Source organism: Emys orbicularis, chromosome 1, assembly GCF_028017835.1.
Source record: "Emys orbicularis isolate rEmyOrb1 chromosome 1, rEmyOrb1.hap1, whole genome shotgun sequence".
Classification (NCBI taxonomy): domain Eukaryota; kingdom Metazoa; phylum Chordata; order Testudines; family Emydidae; genus Emys; species Emys orbicularis.
Window position 1 is genome coordinate 361,658,771 of NC_088683.1, and position 19,218 is coordinate 361,677,988.

A 19,218-nucleotide genomic window follows, 5' to 3' on the forward strand; every position below is an offset into this window, starting at 1 on the left:
CACATTGCAAACACTAAGACACTCTGGGGTGCATTTCAGAGGTTTTGTTAATAGGTTTCCTGGCTTTACTGAATGTGCTGGGCCTGTGGCCCTTTGCTGCCCCAGCTGTATAGTACCAGGCCCTGAAAACATTTGCAGAGAAGCTGCTAGACAGCCCGAGCATTGTTATCCTCCGGTGACCACTCGCCAAGGACCACCGGTGAGAGATGTACGCAGTGTCCTTCCCCAAAAGACCCAGGCTGATACATGATGCCTTGGAACAGCTCCCTTGGGGGATCATGAATTCCCTTCCTCGTTATTAGAAGATCCCCATTTTTAAAGCTTCTGGCTAAGATTAGTCGGGGGGCATGGCCAGCTCAAGGGGCTGGATGTGACTGCAGAGCTTTTCACCTACAAAGTAGACATTCAAATCCTGCCCCGGGGCACTGGCTGGAAGCAATTAGTGTCCAATGGGGTTTGGTGGTTCTCAGTCCACATCACATCAACCACCAACCTCTTTCCCCTCATCCACAGCAGCTGCTACTCGTGTCTGTGAGAGGCAGAGAAAGTGGAAGCTGGTCTTTGCATAGGAACTTTTCCTTTTTAGTACCTAATTGTCATAATGAACAGCACTCAGTGGGAAATATTTTCCCTTTAGGATTGTTGTTAGTCCCACCCTTTATTTCTCTTCCTTTCTCTGCTTCTCTCCCTCTTCCCTGTCTTTGCGTCTCTCCAGTTCTTCCTTCTGCATTTGCTTCCCTGCAGCAACTCCCATCACTTTCCCCATGACAGTCTGAATCCTTATGTTCACCACTTTTACAAAACTCTGATAAATCTTGTACAACATAGACCTTGTGAGGTATCCCTTGAAAACTCATAATTTACTGATTATTATTGTCCTGGTAACAGATGTGTGGCAACATTGTATGTAAAGTTATAAGATTATACTGTATGATGTTATTAAAGCAGGTTCCAAATCTGGGGACACAGCCCAAACCAGTTCCTCAGTGACAAAAGGCAAACGGACACCTCAGCCAGGTGTCAACAAATCAAGGAAGAGGGGTGTGAGCGAGAAATTTACACGAGATGATTCTCAAAGAAGAGAAATGCTATAAGAAGGAAGAACAGAGGACACAAATCACCGTTCTCTCCTCATCTTTACTCACAGCATCGACGACGTTTGAAAGACAAAGAAAGCATCATTGAACTGGGGGGAAATCCAGCCAGACTGCTGTGATCATGTGGTGAGAAAAATCTTTTTGCTTTAAGTTCACTTAGCTTGTTAAGTTAGGTATTCGTTTGAGTTTTACCTTTTATTTCTTTGTAACCAATTCTGACTTTTATGCCTCCTTACTTGTAATCACTTAAAATCTATTTTTCTGTAGTTAATAAACTTGTTTTATCCAAACCAGTGTGTGTGTGAGGATTGAAGTGTTTGGGAATCTTCATTTGAGATAACAGTGTTTGTGCATATCATTTTCTATTAATTAAATAACGGACTTTCTATGAGCTTGCATTGTCCAGGACGGTACTGAGCAGTACAAAACACACATTTCTGGGGACAAGTCTGGGACTGGGAATTTGCTGGTGTCGCTATGCAATGTAATTTAGGAGTGGCTGGCTAGAACACTCAGATCATTGAGCTGGTGGTGATTTTGCATGCTGGAGGCTGTGTGAACAGGCCAGGGGTGGTTGTTCTCACAGCAAAGTTCAGTGTGAAAGGTTGGAGTGCTGAAAAGCCACAGCTGTTCAACTGTCCAGATTGTACCAAGGGGAATGCCACACCCCTCTCCCGTTTGCTAATATTTTGTTTTCACCATAAACTTCCAAGTCAGTGGGGCAGGGAACTCTGTACTGCTCAGAGCCACTGTCTGAGCCTGTCTGCAGACTCAGGAAGGCAGCACAGCATCAGCTGCACTTCGGATCTGTAGCGCTGTAAGCAGGAGGGCTAGGACCCTAGGTGTTGATTTTTAAATGCAAGCTGAGATTCTGTAGCACAGGGCTGTGCCATTCGGGAAATACAGCGGGGGGTGGGGGGGAGTGTTTGACCCCCGTGGCTAAGTGGCTCTGCCCACCTACATCTCCGGGCTCCCCTCTTTATAGCCATCACCACTCCTATTTTCATACCACCCCAGCTGCTTGGAGTTCTCTCTTCCTCCCATGCCAACTTGTTAAGATCCACGCACAAGAAGCCATTGGCTGCGCACACCAACTTTATTGAACCTACAGCTGGATGAACAATGCGATACACCCTACGCCTCTAGGCAAATAGATGCTGCTATCTTTCCCATCAAGCCTTTCCGCAGCGATGCATCCCTCTATGCGCCCCGCTCGGCGATTGGCCCTGCAGCTGCTGGGGGGGGGGTGTATCTGAATACTGGGCTCTGTCTGACGTAACCGTCCGCTAAGATGAGCTAGGTCTCGCTTTGAGTTCATACGAAGCTGGAGCTGGGGGGCACAGTGCATGCAGCAGCCCCAGCCACGCCAGGATTGAGAGAAACCTACCTAGTGACACTGCACCGCGCAGACTGGGTTAGCCTGGGAGCCCAAGAGACCCGGGCTCTAGCTGTCCCCAGCAGCCTCACGAGAGAATCTCTACCCGCAGACCCAGCGGCAGGGCTGCAGCGCGGCGTCTGCTGACTGAGCAGGGGACTTTTGAGGGTGACCGAGTTCACAAGTTGCTTCCTGCCCAAGTCCAAGTCGTCTCCTCAGCCTTCCAGCCCTGCGAGAGCCCCAGGAACGGCGAGAGCTGCCTCCAGCGCTCGCTTCCCAAGGACAAAGCCACGTGTGAGAGGGATCCAAACCCCCGTAACATAACCAAAGGGTTCCACCCTGTGCTGCAGGCCCTACCTTTGCTCCCCTTCCCTCCCAGCGCTCTCTACAAACCCCAGCTGGAATGGGCCTTGGCCGGCTCATAGGCCCCGGGGCTGCACATGGCTCTGCACAACAGGCTAGTCACTGGGCAGTCATATGACGTAGCTTGGACTGGAGGGGGGGGGAGGGGAGATTTGGTTATTAACCCCCAGACCCTGCTCACCAGGCAGCTACGCTCCTTTCTTCTCCCCCAGCTGAGTCACCGGCAGAGCCAGTGCCCTGCTCCATAAAGAGAGAAGGGCCGAGGACCAGGACACCAAGGATGGGCATCTGGTTCCATACCACATGTGGCATAAAGGCAGTGAGCAATCCCGCGTGTCACCCACGGTGCATTTCCACAGCAGGGGAGCAAGCGCCCAGGAGGAAGAGGGTAACCATCATGTCCTGGAGACAGCCGCCTGCCTGGGATTGACCCGCTGATCTGGAACAGCTGCTTTCTCTCGGTCCAGTGTCCCTAGCCTCTGTTTGTCAGAAGCTGGGAATGAGCAACAGGGGATGGATCACTTGATTCCCTGTTCTATTCATTCCCTCTGGGGCACCTGGCATTGGCCACTGTCGGAAGACCGGATACTGGGCGAGATGGACCTTTAAGTCTGACCCAGTGTTGCTGTTCTTATGGTACAATCTTCTTAAAGATACAGTCCCTGCCTTGAGCTACACTGTGTGAGGGCAGCCTACCTCTGGCTGCAGACATATGCCACTAGGGGTGGGTGCAGCACTGTTATCTTTACAACGGGCCAGCTAATGGACAGGAATACAAGACTTTAGGGTAGGACAGCAATGTTTCTTTGGGAAGAGAGCCAGAGCTGATAGGGCCCTTTAGAAACAGGCAGCATGCCATTATGTGCTTGCCCAGATAGGGGGAGGTGGGGTTTGCTCCAGGGGTACACTGCAGCCCCCCCACCGTACTCATGCATTTCCCATGGCAAATTACCAGGACACACCACACCAGTACAAGCCCCATCTTGCACCAGTTCAGTGCATCTACGTCAGGGAGTTGCGCTGGAGTAGCTATGGCAATGTCTTTACACTGGATCGAGATGAGGCCTGAAAGCCCGGGAGAAGGAAATCAGGAGCTAGCCCCAGTCTTCGGGGAGAGCTGCTTCTCCTGTAACACCCACGAGAACCAGCCAACGAGCAATGGCTGAGCTGAGCGGCAGATAGGGAAACCAATGGTTTCTTCAGGTATGTTAGCAACAAGAAGAAAGTCAAGGAAAGTGTGGGCCCATTAATGAATGAGGGAGGCAACCTAGTGACAGAGGATGTGGAAAAAGCTCATATACTCAATGGTTTTTTTGCCTCTGTCTTCACGAACAAGGTCAGCTCCCAGACTACTGCACTGGGCAGCACAGCATGGGGAGGAGGTGACCAGCCCTCTGTGGAGAAAGAAGTGGTTCAGGACTATTTAGAAAAGCTGGATGAGCACAAGGCCATGGGGCCGGATGTGCTGCATCCGAGGGTGCTAAAGGAGTTGGCGGATGTGATTGCAGAGCCATTGGCCATGATCTTTGAAAACTTATGGTGATCAGGGGAGGTCCCGGATGACTGGAAAAAGGCGAATGTAGTGCCCATCTTTAAAAAAGGGAAGAAGGAGGATCTGGGGAACTACAGGCCAGTCAGCCTCACCTCAGTCGCTGGAAAAATCATGGAGCAGGTCCTCAAGGAATCAATTCTGAAGCACTTAGAGGAGAGGAAAGTGATCAGGAACACTCAGCATGGATTCATCAAGGGCAAGTCATGCCTGACTAACCTAATTGCCTTCTATGAGGAGATAACTGGCTCTGTGGATGAGGGGAAAGCAGTGGACGTGTTATTCCTTGACCTTAGCAAAGCTTTTGATACAGTCTCCCACAGTATTCTTGCCAGCAAGTTAAAGAAGTATGGGCTGGATGAATGGACTATAAGGTGGATAGAAAGCTGGCTAGATCGTCGGGCTCAACGGGTAGTGATCAATGGCTCCATGTCTAGTTGGCAGCCAGTATCAAGTGGAGTGCCCGAAGGGTCAGTCCTGGGGCCAGTTTTGTTCAATATCTTCATTAATGATCTGGAGGATCGTGTGAACTGCACCCTCAGCAAGTTTGCAGATGACACTAAACTGGGAGGAGTGGTAGATGCGCTGGAGGGTAGGAATAGGATACAGAGGGACCTAGATAAATTAGAGGATTGGGTCAAAAGAAATCTTATGAAGTTCAACAAGGACAAGTGCAGAGTCCTGCACTTAGGACGGAAGAATCCCATGCACTGCTACAGACTAGGGACCGAATGGCTAGGCAGCAGTTCTGCAGAAAAGGACCTAGGGATTACAGTGGATGAGAAGCTGGATATGAGTCAACAGTGTGCTCTTGTTGCCAAGAAGGCTAACTGCATTTTGGGCTGTATAAGTAGGGGCATTGCCAGCAGATGGAGGGACGTGATCGGTCCCCTCTATTCGACATTGGTGAGGCCTCATCTGGAGTACTGTGTCCAGTTTTGGGCCCCACACTATGAGAAGGTTGTGGAAAAATTGGAGAGAGTCCAGTGGAGGGCAACAAAAATGATTAGGGGGCTGGAGCACATGACTTATGAGGAGAGGCTGAGGGAACTGCGATTGTTTTGTCTGCAGAAGAGAAGAATGAGGGGAGATTTGATAGCTGCTTTCAACTACCTGAAAGAGGGTTCCAAAGAGGATGGATCTAGACTGTTCTCAGTGGTACCAGAAGACAGAACAAGGAGTAATGGTCTCAAGTTGCAGTGGGGGAGGTGTAGGTTGGATATTAGGAAACACTATTTCACTAGGAGGGTGGTGAAGCACTGGAATGGGTTACCTAGGGAGGTGGTAGAATCTCCTTCCTTAGAGGTTTTTAAGGTCAGGCTTGACAAAGCCCTGGCTGGGATGATTTAGTTGGGGATTGGTCCTGCTTTGAGCAGGGGGCTGGACTAGATACCTCCTGAGGTCCCCTCCAACCCTGTGATTCTATGAATGTTGTTATAAGAGGAAAAAACATTCAGAGGATCTGGAGCCATCCACTTGGACTCATTTCTACCCTATGTATCAGCATCATGGCACCACTTCCCTCACGCTGCCTCCCCTCTTACCATGGGTCTCTGCTCTGGAGACTTTATAGTCCAGTTTGTACCCAAGTGCAGCTGTTTCTTTGTCTGGTACCAGCTTGGTCTCCTTTGTTTACCAGGGACCATCTCCCATATGGAACGCTCTACAACACAGCGCCATCACGTGGCTGACCAGAGCACTGCCAGTGGACACCACCACCCGGGCAGGGCAGATTTTTTGACAGAAAAGTTTTCAATGGGTAAGGGCCTTCCCCTACTGCCCCACAAATCAAGGTGCTTCCCAAAAAAAACGGCTGGTGTTTCGTTTTTGTAAAAAATTGTTTTTGAATAGCCATAAAGATTCAAAAATATATTTTCAATTAATTGTTTTTCAAAGGTGGAAACAAATGATTTAACTAGAAATTTTGGAGAAAAAAAAAATGGGTCAGGTTTGAACCCTTTGAAAGAAAACCCTTTTGCCATTTCAGTTTTTCTGTGAAGCTAGAGTGGGTCGAAAGACGTAAACCTAATCATTAGCATGTGCAACAGCGAGAGATATGGCAAGAGCAGGAAGAAAATAGGTTTTGTCTTCACCTGTAAGTGGAATGCAGGGCTGTCTAGACCATCTCTGTTAAGGGATCTTCTGAAGGTGGGAACATGGAGCCTTTCGGCAGCTGTTGGTTACAAAGATATGGACACCTGATCATTGAGAACTAGACTGAGATGAAAACTCGTTTCATTTAGGGTCCCTATTAGTCATCAGATCATAACCCCCTTCAGTCAGTGCAGACCTGGGATGTTATCCAGTCTTAGAGCTCATCTCTTGAAAGGCTTCATCTCCATTGCTGATGTGAACCAGTGTTTAGAGCAGGGGTGGGCAAACTACGGTCTGCGGGCCGGATCCAGCCCGTCAGGGTTTTGGATCCGGCCCACAGGATTGCCACCCCCATTGGCGCCGCGGGCCCTGTGCCGCTCCCGGAAGCGGCCGGCACCACGTCCCTGTGGCCCCTGGGGAAAAGGGGGGGCAGAGGGCTCCGTGCACTGCCCACGCCTGCAGGCACCGCCCCCCACAGCTCCCATTGGCCGGGAACGGGGAACAGTGACCAATGGGAGCTGCGGGGGGGTGGTGCCTGCAGGTGAGAGCAGCACACGGAGGCCTCTGCCCCCCGCCCTCTCCCAGGGGCCACAGGGACATGGTGCCGGCTGCTTCTGGGAGCGGCGCAGTGTGGGGCCAGGGCAGGCAGGGAGCCTGTCTTAACCCCGCTGTGAACCGCTGCCAGCCCAGAGCCACTCCAGGTAAACGGCGCTAGGCCAGAGCCCGCACCCTGAACCCCTCTTGCACCCCGCTTCCCAATCTTCTGCTGCACCCCAACCCCCTGCCCTGAGCCCCCTCCCGCACCTGCACCCTCCTGCACCCCAACCCCCTCCCACACCTCTCCTATACCCCAACTCCCCTGTCCTGAGCCCCCTGCCCTGAGCCCCCTCCCGCACCTCAACCCCCTGCCCTGAGCTCCCTTCTGCATCCCTCCTGCACCTCAACACCCTCCCGAGCTCCCTGCCGCACCCCGCACCCTCCTGCACCCCAACCCCCTGCCCTGAGCCCCCTGCCACACCCCAACCCCGAGCCCCCTTCTGCATCCCTCCTGCACCCCAACCCCCTGCCCTGAGCCCCCTGCCACACCCCAACCACCTGCCCTGAGCCCCCTTCTGCATCCCTCCTGCACCCCAACCCCCTGCCCTGAGCCCCCTTCCGCATCCCTCCTGCACCTCAACCCCCTGCCCTGAGCCCCCTTCTGCATCCCTCCTGCACCTCAACCCCCTGCCCTGAGCCCCCTTCTGCATCCCTCCCGCACCTCAACCCCCTGCCCTGAGCTCCCTTCTGCATCCCTCCTGCACCTCAACACCCTCCCCGAGCTCCCTGCCGCACCCCGCACCCTCCTGCACCCCAAACCCCTGCCCTGAGCCCCCTGCCACACCCCAACCCCCTGCCCTGAGCCCCCTTCCGCATCCCTCCTGCACCTCAACCCCCTGCCCTGAGCCCCCTTCTGCATCCCTCCTGCACCTCAACCCCCTGCCGCACCTCTCCTGCACCCCAACCCCCTGCCCTCAACCCCCGCCGCACCCCGCACCTTCTTGCACCCCAATCTCCTGCCCTGAGCCCCTCCCATACCCCAACCCCTTGCCCTGAGCCCCCTCATACACTCTGCACCCCTCCTGCACCCCAACCTCCTGCCCCAGCCCTACATTCATGGCCCTGCATGCAATTTCCCCACCCAGATGTGGCCCTCGGGCCAAAAAGTTTGCCCACCCCTGGTTTAGAGCCATAACATGTCATGTTGCAGAGCACGGCTGTACACTTGAAACAATGTTGTCAGCCCAACTGTTTAGAGCTCATGAGATCGGCTCTGAAAAACAACAACAACATAGAATTATAGAATCATAGGACTGGAAGGGCTCTTGAGAGGTCATCAAGTCTATGGCAGGACTCATGGCAGGACCAAGCATCAGCATCCCTGACAGGTGTTTGTCCAACCTGTCCTTAAAGATATCCAGAGATGGAGATTCCACAACCTCCCTAGGCAATTTATTCCAGTGCTTAACCACCCTGACAGTTAAGAAATTTTGCAATGTCCAACCTTGCTACAATTTAAGCCCATTGCTTCTTGTCCTACCCTCAGAGATTAAGAAGAACAATTCTTCTCCCTCCTCCTTGTAACAACCTTTTATGTACTTGAAAACTGTTATCAGTCTTCTCTTCTCCAGACTAAATAAACCCAATTGTTTCAATCTTCCCTCATAGGTCATTTTTTCTAGACCTTTAATCATTTTTGTTGCTTTTCTGGACTTTCTCCAATTTGTCCATATCTTTCCTGAAATGTGGCACCCAGAACTGGACACAATACTCCAGCTGAGGCCTTATCAGCGTGGAGTAGAGCGGAAGAATTACTTCTCGTGTCTTGCTTACAACACTCCTGCTAATATATCTCAGAATGATGTTTTTTTTTTGCATAAGTGTTACACTGTTGACTCATATTTAGCTTGTGATCCACTATGATCCCCAGATCCCTTTCCACAGTACTCCTTCCTAGGCAGTCATTTCCCATTTTGTATGTGTGCAAATGATTGTTCCTTCCTAAGAGGAGTACTTTACATTTGTCCTTATTGAATTTCATCCTGTTTACTTCAGACCATTTCTCCAGTTTTTCAGATCATTTTGAATTTTAATCCTATCGTCCAAAGCACTTGCAACCCCTCCCGGTTTGGTATCGTCCGCAAACTTTATAAGTGTCCTCTCTATGCCATTATCTAAATCATTGATGAAGATATTGAACAGAATTGGACCCAGAACTGATCTGTGGGACCCCACTGGTTATTCCCTTCCAGCAGGACTGTGAACCACTGATAACTACTCTCTGGGAACGGTTTTCCAACCAGTTTTGTACCCACATTACAGTAGCTCCATCTAGGTTGCATTTCCCTAGTTTGTTTATGAGAAGGTCATGCGAGACAGTATCAAGTGCTTTACGAAAGTCAAGATATACCACATCTACCACTTCTCCCCTAGCCACAAGGCTTGTTACCCTGTCAAAGGAAGCTATCAGGTTAGTTTGACATGATTTGTTCTTGACAAATCCATGCTGACAGTTACTTATCACCTTATTATCTTCTAGATGTTTGCAAATTGACTGCTTAATTATTTGCTCCAGTATCTTTCCGGGTACAGAAGTTAAACTGACTGATCTGTAATTCCCCGGGTTGTCCTTATTTCCCTTTTTATAGATTGATTCTATATTTGCCCTTTTCCGGTCCTCTGGAATCTCTCCCGTCTTCCATGACTTTTCAAAGATAATCACTAATGGCCCAGATATCTCCTCACTCAGCCCCTTGAACATTCTAGAAGTATTCTAGGATGCATTTCATCAGGCCCTGGTGACTTGAAGCCATCTAACTTGTCAAAGTAATTTTTAACTTGTTCTTTTCCTATTTTAGCCTCTGATCGTACCTCATTTTCACTGGCATTCACTACTTTAAACGTCCAATTGCCACCAACCTTTTTGGTGAAAACCAAAACAAAGAAGTCATTAAGCACCTCTATCATTTCCACATTTCCCATTATTTTTTCCCCCTCATTGAGTAACGGGCCTACCCGGTCCTTGGTCTTCCTCTTGCTTCATGAGATTTAAAGAAGGTAGATTTGCTGGTCTTTTTGTTGGCTTTCTGGTCGAGGCTTTAAGAGTTCACATTTCTGAGCTTTCATTTGCAACCATACTAATACTGGTTTCAAATGAAAGCTGAGCGTCTCACCAACTCACATGACTCCAAGAGCTGGGGATTTAAGAAAAGCCACCGCCAAACATTATGCGCTTCTTACTACAATTCTGAGAGTCGCAATGCCGCAAGCAATCTACAGGCACAACAGGAAGTGGGGCTGAAATCTCATCTCTTCCGGCGCCAAACTTTTTAAACTGTCTTCCAGTTAAAGTGTCATTGCAATAATGACATTCTCAAGGTAATTGTCTGTTCCCAGCACCTGGGAATAAGTGGCAGGAATGAAGCTTGCCATCATTGACAGATTACATTTAAAAAGAAGATAGCTCCCAAGCCCATTCTCATTGAAACATCCAGGCAACGCTCTGTTTGCAGGCAGAGACAGACCTTGAATAACTAGAACGCCGAGCGTCCAGGGCCGCGTTGCTTTTCTTCGTTGCTGTGATTGTTAAACAAAAGCCAAGAGGCTGGAGATGACTCACTCTGAGCTGAGAGGGCGTGGATGGGAAACACAATGCAACTGCAGTCCCTGGTGTGCTGTAGCCACAGCTAGCTGGGTAGCAACGAGGCCCTGGATGGGGGGCAGGGGGCGCGGTCTGCAGCCACTGAGCGGAAAGGAGGTTGGTGGGGGTGGATGTATGTGGGTTTGGGTTTGCACACTAGGAGCCAGCTGCATCCCCGGCGATAAATCCCCATGCTCTGCACACGGGCTCCGATCCGGGGGATCTGCAAGTCACGGCAGCGAGCGGGCGTCAGGGAAGCCGAAGGGGTGAAACCACGCCGGGCCAAGGGAAGGGGCTGACATACCTACACAGTCTTACCTGCCCCTTTGAGCTGCGGCTCCTGCTACGCGCCTCTCCCCCCAGCCCTGAGCAGCTTAGACAAGTTCCCCAGTGGTGCAGAAGGGGTTGTAAATTACACCTCAGTGTCTGGCAGCAGGGTAATAAACAGGCTGGATCAAGGGAAGGTTGCATCAATTTAGACCCTAATCCGCTCCGATTCAGCCAGGGGGATCGGGTGTGGGCGGGATACAGAAGTCCGTTTTCTGAAGCTTGGAAATCCCACTGCAAATGCTGTTTCTGCCAAATTAGGGCCGTCGCTCTGTTTCCAGGAGGGCATTGCCCCAGTCCCTTCTGTTACCCAACAGAGAGATTTTATCCACGCTCAATGATCCAGTTCAGGAGAGCACCAGAGATCTGTGGCTGCCCACAGCACCCTTCCCGAGCTCATCTTGGGTAAAAAACCACATGCAGGTGACAGGCACAGGATTGGCAGCTCTGGCCATCCACAGGGCAGGGGGGCAACATCTTGTCAGATCGCCCTGGGCTCAGAGGATCCCCCTGCAGTACGGTCTTCAAGCCCCATTGCCTCCCAGGGCTCTGATATATGGACTAGTGGAAGGATGCCCCATGTCTGGTTGCATGGTGGGGAACTGAACTCAGGACCTATCGTACTAAGAACATGAGCCTTTACTGCTGGTGTGAGAGGACCGGGTCCATCGGCTAGGAGGCAGTAGCAGACAATCCTGGGTGCATGGACTAGACGCTGGGGGAAGAAAAAGGCAGCAAAGAGATCCTGTTAGCATGGGTTACTGTAAGCAAGTGGACTCACCCCTGCGGCGCCTCCTGCTGGTCATCCATGGGAATTAGCTCTTCCAGCATCCTGGAGCGCCCCCTGCAGGCTGGTGATCCACCTTACCGCTGGCCCCCATGTCCCTCCCAGGACCCCGGTGCCCCTTTCTCTGGGTTGCTGCCCCCCTGGCAGTACCCCCACACTCTGGGTTTCCCCACCCACTAACCCCACCTTACCCCAGTGTAAGGCTACTGCCAGTCACCATCCAGCCCCACTCCCTGGGGCAGACTGCAGTATATGCCACCCATCACAGACAAGGTTGGGCTGGACCTGCTGCCTCTCTCTATAGGTGGGCTGCCCCTCTGCAGCCCCGGTACTGGTCTTAGGCCCACAGCCTGGGGGGTTTCCAGGCTGGAGCTCCCCGCTCCTCTAGCCTTCCCCCAGCCCTGCTCCACTCCCACTCCCCTGCTCAGCTCCCAGCAGCCAGGTCCTTCTCTCTCTAGAAGCAGAGAGAGACTCCTGAGCGTCTGGCTGCCCTGGCTTTCTTATAAGGCCGGGTTAGTCTGTTTGGGGCGTGGCTCCAGCTGCAGCCACGTCCCCCAATCAGCCGGGGTTTTGCTCCTTTCCCCAGCCCCAGCCCTCTGCAGGGCTTTTCCAACCCCTTCAGGGCTGGAGCGGGCGTTCACTCCGCTACAGTTACCAACATTCAGCTTCGCTGCCCACTAAGGACTCATTTCATACAACTCTGAAATAGTAGCAGCTGGCCACTTCCCCACACCCGCAGAGCCAGCCAGCCCCCTACCAAAGCCCCTTAAGCAGACTCTTGTCCTGAGCTTAGAAAGCCAGCCCGTTATTCCTGCCAGACACTTACGAGGGGCAGCAAGATCCCCTTTGCTGGAGGATTTGGGTCTGAATTCAAAGTTAGAACCGACTCAGCCCTCGGACAAGGGAAAAAAGAGATCTTCAGATCAATCGTCTGATCATCCGTGCTGCCCCGAGCTGAGAACTGGAAACACTCTCAGGAGAGTCCAGGCTCATGGGAACGGAGACCAACAAGGGAAGCGAATGCCGTATTTTTTCCAATGGCTCATTTTCAACTGCACTCCGCACCCAATCGCTGCGCGGGTGTGACAGCTGGGGCACCTGGCGAGAACCTGGCCCCCGGCGCTTTCAGTTCACTGTGGGAGTTGGGTGGAGGCTGCATTGTTGCATTGCGGGATGCGATGGGGAGACGCCATAACTGGGCAGTTCTTTCTGCATGGCTTGGCCCGTCTCTCATTTCACGGTGACTGCAATTTCACCACCATGCAGTTCTGTGGCACCCGATTCTGCTTGCACTGATTCTAAATGCCCAGGCTAGACCAGAGCTGAGGTCCGTCTAGCCCAGTGTCCCGTCTCCAACAGTGGTCAGCACCCACTGACTCAGAGGAAAGCACAAAAAGCTCCATGGTAGAAAAATCTGACGCCCGAAGTCCCTTGGGACACTCACCCTATCCTCTGCCCTCCCCCTCAGTCAGAGACTGGCAGCAGCACCCTGACGCATGAGAAGGTCCCTCCCCGGGAGCTTGGAACTTACCTGCTGGTGTGCTGGGTGCGTAAGAGAGAGTCCCGGCCCTTTACAACCTAGACAGACAGAGGAAGTATCATTCTGCTCATGTTGGAGATTGGGGATCAGGCAACAGAGGGGTTAAGCGATTTGCCTGAGGTCATATAGCAAACCTATGGCAGTGCCAGGAATTGAACTCAGGACTCAGAGTTAGGCCTTGTCTACACTAGTCAGTTGTAGGGCTGTAAGGACATAGTTATATCAATACAACCCCCTCACGTGGCTGCAGTTATATCAGTACAAAATGCCCTATCCTGGTCTAGCTATTCTAGGGTTGCCAACTTTCTAACCGCACAAAACCAAACGCCCTAGCCCCGCCCCTTCCCCAAGGCCCCGCCCCTTCCCTGAGGCCCCACCCACTACATTACCCCTCCCTTGGTGGCTCGCTCTCCCCCACCCTCACTCATTTTCACTGGGCTGGGGCAGGGGGTTGGGGTGCAGGGGGGGTCAGGGCTCTGGGCTGGGGGTGTGGGCTCTGGGCTGGGGCTGGGGATGAGGGGTTTGGGGTACAGGAGAGGGTTCAGGGCTGGGGCAGGGGGTTGGGGTGCAGGGGAGGTGAGGGCTCTGGGCTGGGGGTGTGGGCTCTGGGGTGGGGCCAGGGATGAGGGTTTTGGGGTGCAGGAGGGGGCTCTGGGTTGTGGGGGTCTCAGGGCTGGGGCAGGGGTTAGGGCGCGGGCTTACCATGGGCAGCTCCCAGTCAGCAGTGCAGCAGGAGTGGGGGCTAAGGCAGGCTCCCTGCCTGTCCTGGCACCACATTGCATGGCGCCCTGGAAGTTGCCAGCTGCACGTCCTAGGTGGGGGGGGGGCAGGAAGCTCCGCGTGCTGTTTTTGCCCACAGGCACCACCCCCCAGCTCCCATTGGTCGGTTCTCAGCCAATGGGAGTGCAGAGCCAGTGCTCGGGGTCAGGGCAGCGTGCGGAACTCCTTAGCCCCCCCGCCTAGGAGCCGGACCTGCTGGCCGCTTCCGGGGCACAGCGCAGTGTGGTGCCAGGTCAGGTAGGCACTATCCTGCCTTAGCCCGGCAGCACCACCGACCCAACTTTTAACAGCCCGGTTGGCCGTGCTGACCGGAGCCGCCAGGGTCCCTTATCGACCGGGTGTTCCAGTCAAAACCGGCCACCTGGTCACCCTAAGCTATTCCCTATCCCGTGGGCATAGCTAGACTAGTGTAACTGCTTCCACGCTCGAGGTTGTTCTGGTATAACTATATCGATAAAAGCGTCACACCCTTAACTGGCATAATTATACCTGTGTCTACACCTGTGTCTAAACCAGGCCTTCGCCACGGAACCATCCTCTGTTCAATTAACCCCTTGATGCACCCTAAGCTAGAAGGGTAACGGATGGTAGAGCTTTATGGGATGGTGATGGGGTGTTCACGCCCACACTAGCCCACAAAGGGTTAATGTGGTTCAGAAGGGGTTAAGTAAGCGGATAGGTTTGATGAGCAGGCACTGATTGGGGATGGAGCCCAGCTGAGCAGGAGCAGGCGGGGCTGGTAGAAAGCCAGGAAGCCTGCAGCAGAAAAGAGCTGCGGGGTAGAGGCCTGGAGTCGCTCTCTGGGCCTACTGAGGGAAAGGAGGAGACCCAGGGGAGAGCAGAAGCCCTGGGATCCTGGCTCTGAGGGAAGGGCGGACCCAGAAGGGTGGTGGATAGGAAGCCTGATAGAGACAGAATAGGAAGCAGTCCGGGGAAATAGCAGCACGGTTTGGGCTGGAGCAGACCCTGGCTGCTGGTTATAGGGTCCCAGGGCTGGAACCCAAAGTAGTGGGCAGGCCCGGGTTCCGCTACCAGTCAGGGGGCAGTGGCATAGCCTGGAAATGGAAGCCAGCTGGGAACGATGCCCGGTCAGCCAGTCCAGTGAAACGATAATATCCGGAAGGGGAAAATTCTAGCGACCTGGCCGGAGGGCTGAGCCGTGAAGAGGGAGCCTCCCGAGTCACAAAGAGGAAGCACTGTAACTCCCGGAGCATGAGCGGGGACACAGAGAGACGAAAGGGGGCATCAGAGGGGTGGAGATATTCCCCAGACATGGCCACAAGGAGGCGCCCCCACAGTGCACAGGGAGCCCCGTGACGAGGATTCCTGCTTCATCGACATTTATTTACCGTCTAAGGTGAATGACTGGCTCCGCCACACAACGCACAGAGCAATTCAGCATCACATCAAAGCCATCCCAGCCCTGCTGGGCCATTACACGAGCCAATAACCCGGTGTCCTCAATGGGATACGTAACCTGGCTGTTTGCCTCCTCTTCTATCCACTCAGGACCCAGATTATTGCCTCATAAACCAGTACGTCTCTTCCCTCCCGCTCCCTTCATCCGTTCAGCTCCCAGGCCCACCGGCTGGGCGACACAAGCATTAGCCTGGTGTCAGCGATTCAGAGCAGCGAACAGGAATGCGATGAACTGTGGGCACTTCAAAATTAGTGCCGGCGAAACAACAGAGCTCAGGAATGTGCTCCGATGCATGGGGCCAGGCGGACATTGGAAAGGTATTAACTAGTGCGCAAATGCTGACGCAGGTTCGGCTCCCCCCCTTGAGGTGACTTACTTTTTTGCCCACGCGGCCGTGTATCAAGCAGCTCAGGCCTCTTAGCGACAAACTGAATCATGGGTTGACCGCCTCACAGAGGATCTCCGGCAGCCATGGGCGGGAGAGCTGGTTAGTGCGAGCCCCAGATGGCACTCTGCAGAACAGGCCAAAGAAAGTACGGGCCTGCCAAACCAGCACTGAGGAACGGCCCCAATTCCCTGCGCTCTGGCCGGGGCAGGGCCCTGAGGCAGTGGGCAATCTAATACCGTAGGCGCCAGGTTCTGATCTCACTTGACAGCCATGTAAATCAGGTGCGGCTCCACTGCAGCCAGAAGGTATAAATGAGAGTCAGGCCCCAGGGCTTTCCCAGTGCCCATGGCTATGATGTTAGGTATGTGTACACTCATAGGCGCCGACTTCCCCTCTTTTCCCTGGGTGCTTGACCCCCCACTCCACCCCTTCCACGAGGCCCCGCCCCTTCCCCGCCTCCTCCCCTGAGTGTGCCACATTCCCACTCCTCCCTCTCCCTCCCAGAGGGTGCTAACGCTGCCAAACAGCTGTTTGGTGGCGGCCAGGCAGGAAGTGCTGGGAGGTAGGCGGAGGAGCAGGGACGCGGCATGCTCAGGGGGGGAGGAGGAGGTGGGGTGGGGGATGAGGGGAGCTTGGCTGCCGGTGGGTGCAGAGCATCCACCAATTTTTCCCCATGGGTGCTCCAGCCCCGGAGCACCCACGGAGTTGGCGCCTATGTTTACACGTATGGTGGCATGTGCAGTACAAACACTGCGTGCCCAGTTAGCCCGCGTATGCGTAGCAGTGTAGACGGGCAGTCATGGCTTAGGCAAGGGAGTAGAGTGCCTATTATAATCATTGGGCCTATGAATTGTCCCTAATTGTAAGCTCAATTGGTGAAAAGTGGGTAAAGGTTCATGAATTGTCACAATGCTCCGTTATATCAAACCGGTTAAGAAAAGATGTGAGGAGACAGAAAAATGGAATGAATGTAAACAGAAGAGGGGCTCCTGGTACCACTCGCGGACTGTGGGAAGGTGATGACTGGTAAACAAGAGGAGCAGAGGATTGGAAATCAAGGAATCAAAATTGGCGTGTCGGAAATTAAGCTTCATTGGTGGACAATATAAAGAGTCTGGATTATTCCACCCTTCACCCTGTTTGGGGCCCTTAAATAGAGACTTTTACCATCGCCATGGCTGGGGTGGAAGGATTGTGTTTGTGACGCCAGGCCTTGGGGTGGGGCGGAGGGGTACCACCATTGCTGCACCAGCGAGGACATCACACTGCAAGATCCTGCTCTGTCTTCCCTCCCTCATGTGTTCCTTTCTGTCCCATCTTCCTGCCGTCCTGTCTCTTTCAGCTTTTCACCTGGCCCTGAAATCAGCATGGCACCAACACGGTGAGATAAGGCAGCCCACCCCGCTCTGCCTGGCCTGAGAGAGACCAGTGAATGAGAGAGGCCTGAGCAGACATAAGAACGGCCATACAGGGTCAGTCCAGTAATCCATCTAGCCCAGTATCCTGTCTTCTGAGAGTGGTCAACGCCAGGTGCTTCAGAGGGAATGAACAGAATAGAGCAATTATCTAGTGATCTATCCCCTGTCATGTGGTCCCATCTTCTGGCAGTCAGAGGTTTAGGGACGCCCAGAGCTTGGGGTTGCGTCCCTGCCCATCTTGGCTAATAGCCATCGATGGACCTATCTTCCAGGGACTTACCTTTTTTTTTTTTTTTGAACCCTGTTATACTTTTGGCCTTGGCTGGCAACGAGTTCCACAGGTTGACTGTGTGTTGTGTGAAGAAATGTTTCCTTATGTTTGTTTTAAACCTGCTGCCTAGTAATTTCATCGGGTGACCCCTGGTTCGTGTGTTATGTGAAGGTGTAAACAGCACTTCCCTATTCACTTTCTCCACACCAGTCATGATTTTATAGACCTCAATCATATCCCCCCTTAGTCATCTCTTTTCTAAGCTGAACAGTCCCAGTCTTATTAATCTCTCTTCATACGGCAGCTGGTCCATACCCCTCATCATCTATCTGCCCTTCTCTGTATCTTTTCCAATTCTACTATATCTTTTTTGAGATGGAACTGCACACAATATTCAAGGCGTGGGTGTACCATGGATGGATAACGTGGCATTATATTTTCTTTCTTGAGTAGTAACAGCTCATTTTGTATGTGTAGTTGGGATTATGTTTTCCAATGGGCTTTACTTTGCACTTATCAAGTGAATTTTATCTGCCATTTTATTGCCCAGTCACCCAGTTTTGTGAGATCCCTTTGTAACGCTTCACAGTCAGCTTTGGACTTAAACTATCTCGAGTAATTTTGTATTGGCTGCAAACTTCGCCAGCTCACTGTTTACCTCCTTTTGATTCTTTTCCTTTTGTGTGTGTTGCAATCGATACATTTCTAACCTCGGGTCTAAATTTGAAGTGTGTTTGCCATGGTGTCAAGTAGGTACCAAGTCTCTGCCTACCAAACCCCAAACTTTTAATGTTGGACAGTGACTGGGTTATGTTAACCCCTTCTGCCCACATACTATATCTACATTAATACAACATGCCCTATACACCTGAAGTGTTATTTACCCCTTCCCATAAGACATGTACTGGGGTCACCCAACAAACTTAACAGGCAGCAGGTTTAAAACAAGCATAAGGAAGCACGCCTTCACACAATGCACAGTCAACCTGCGGAACTCATTGCCAGGGGATGTTGTACTGTGGTGTAGGATATGTACCCTACACTGTTTCTACACACCCAAGCAGTGCCTCCCACATCCACCATTTTTAGCAACGTACTGTCCGGCTGCCTTCCCCCTGCCAGAGCCTTTCCCCGCTGCCACGTGTAGCTACGCAGGTCCTGCCTGGACTCTATACTCCACCGTAAGTGTACACTTAGCTGACCGCAGCAGCTTAAGTTGGTGTTTTTTGTTCTCTAAGAGAGTGTTAATACCTTGTTTCCAAAGCACCAGCCATCTGACGATGCCAAATCGTTATATTAAATGGTAACAAACAGCCCCATTTTACAGGTGGGGAACCAAGGGATGCAGGTGTAAAGTGACTTGTCTAAGCTTCCCCTTGCAGACCCAGGACCTGACCCCAAGACTTTAGAAGTCCCCTGCCTTCAATGCAAGCTGACCCAGGCCCAGGGGGAATTCTTGAGGGCACTTCATGGTGTATATACATAAGTGCCCTATAGCATATTTTGTAAAAATAATCATGCCTCTCTAAGCCAAGACCCCATGACAGCGCAGCCGTTAACCCTGTGATGAGAAACAGGGGAAGCATCATTATTCTAGGTTCCAATTATAGACTGTCCTGATTAGAGCAATCC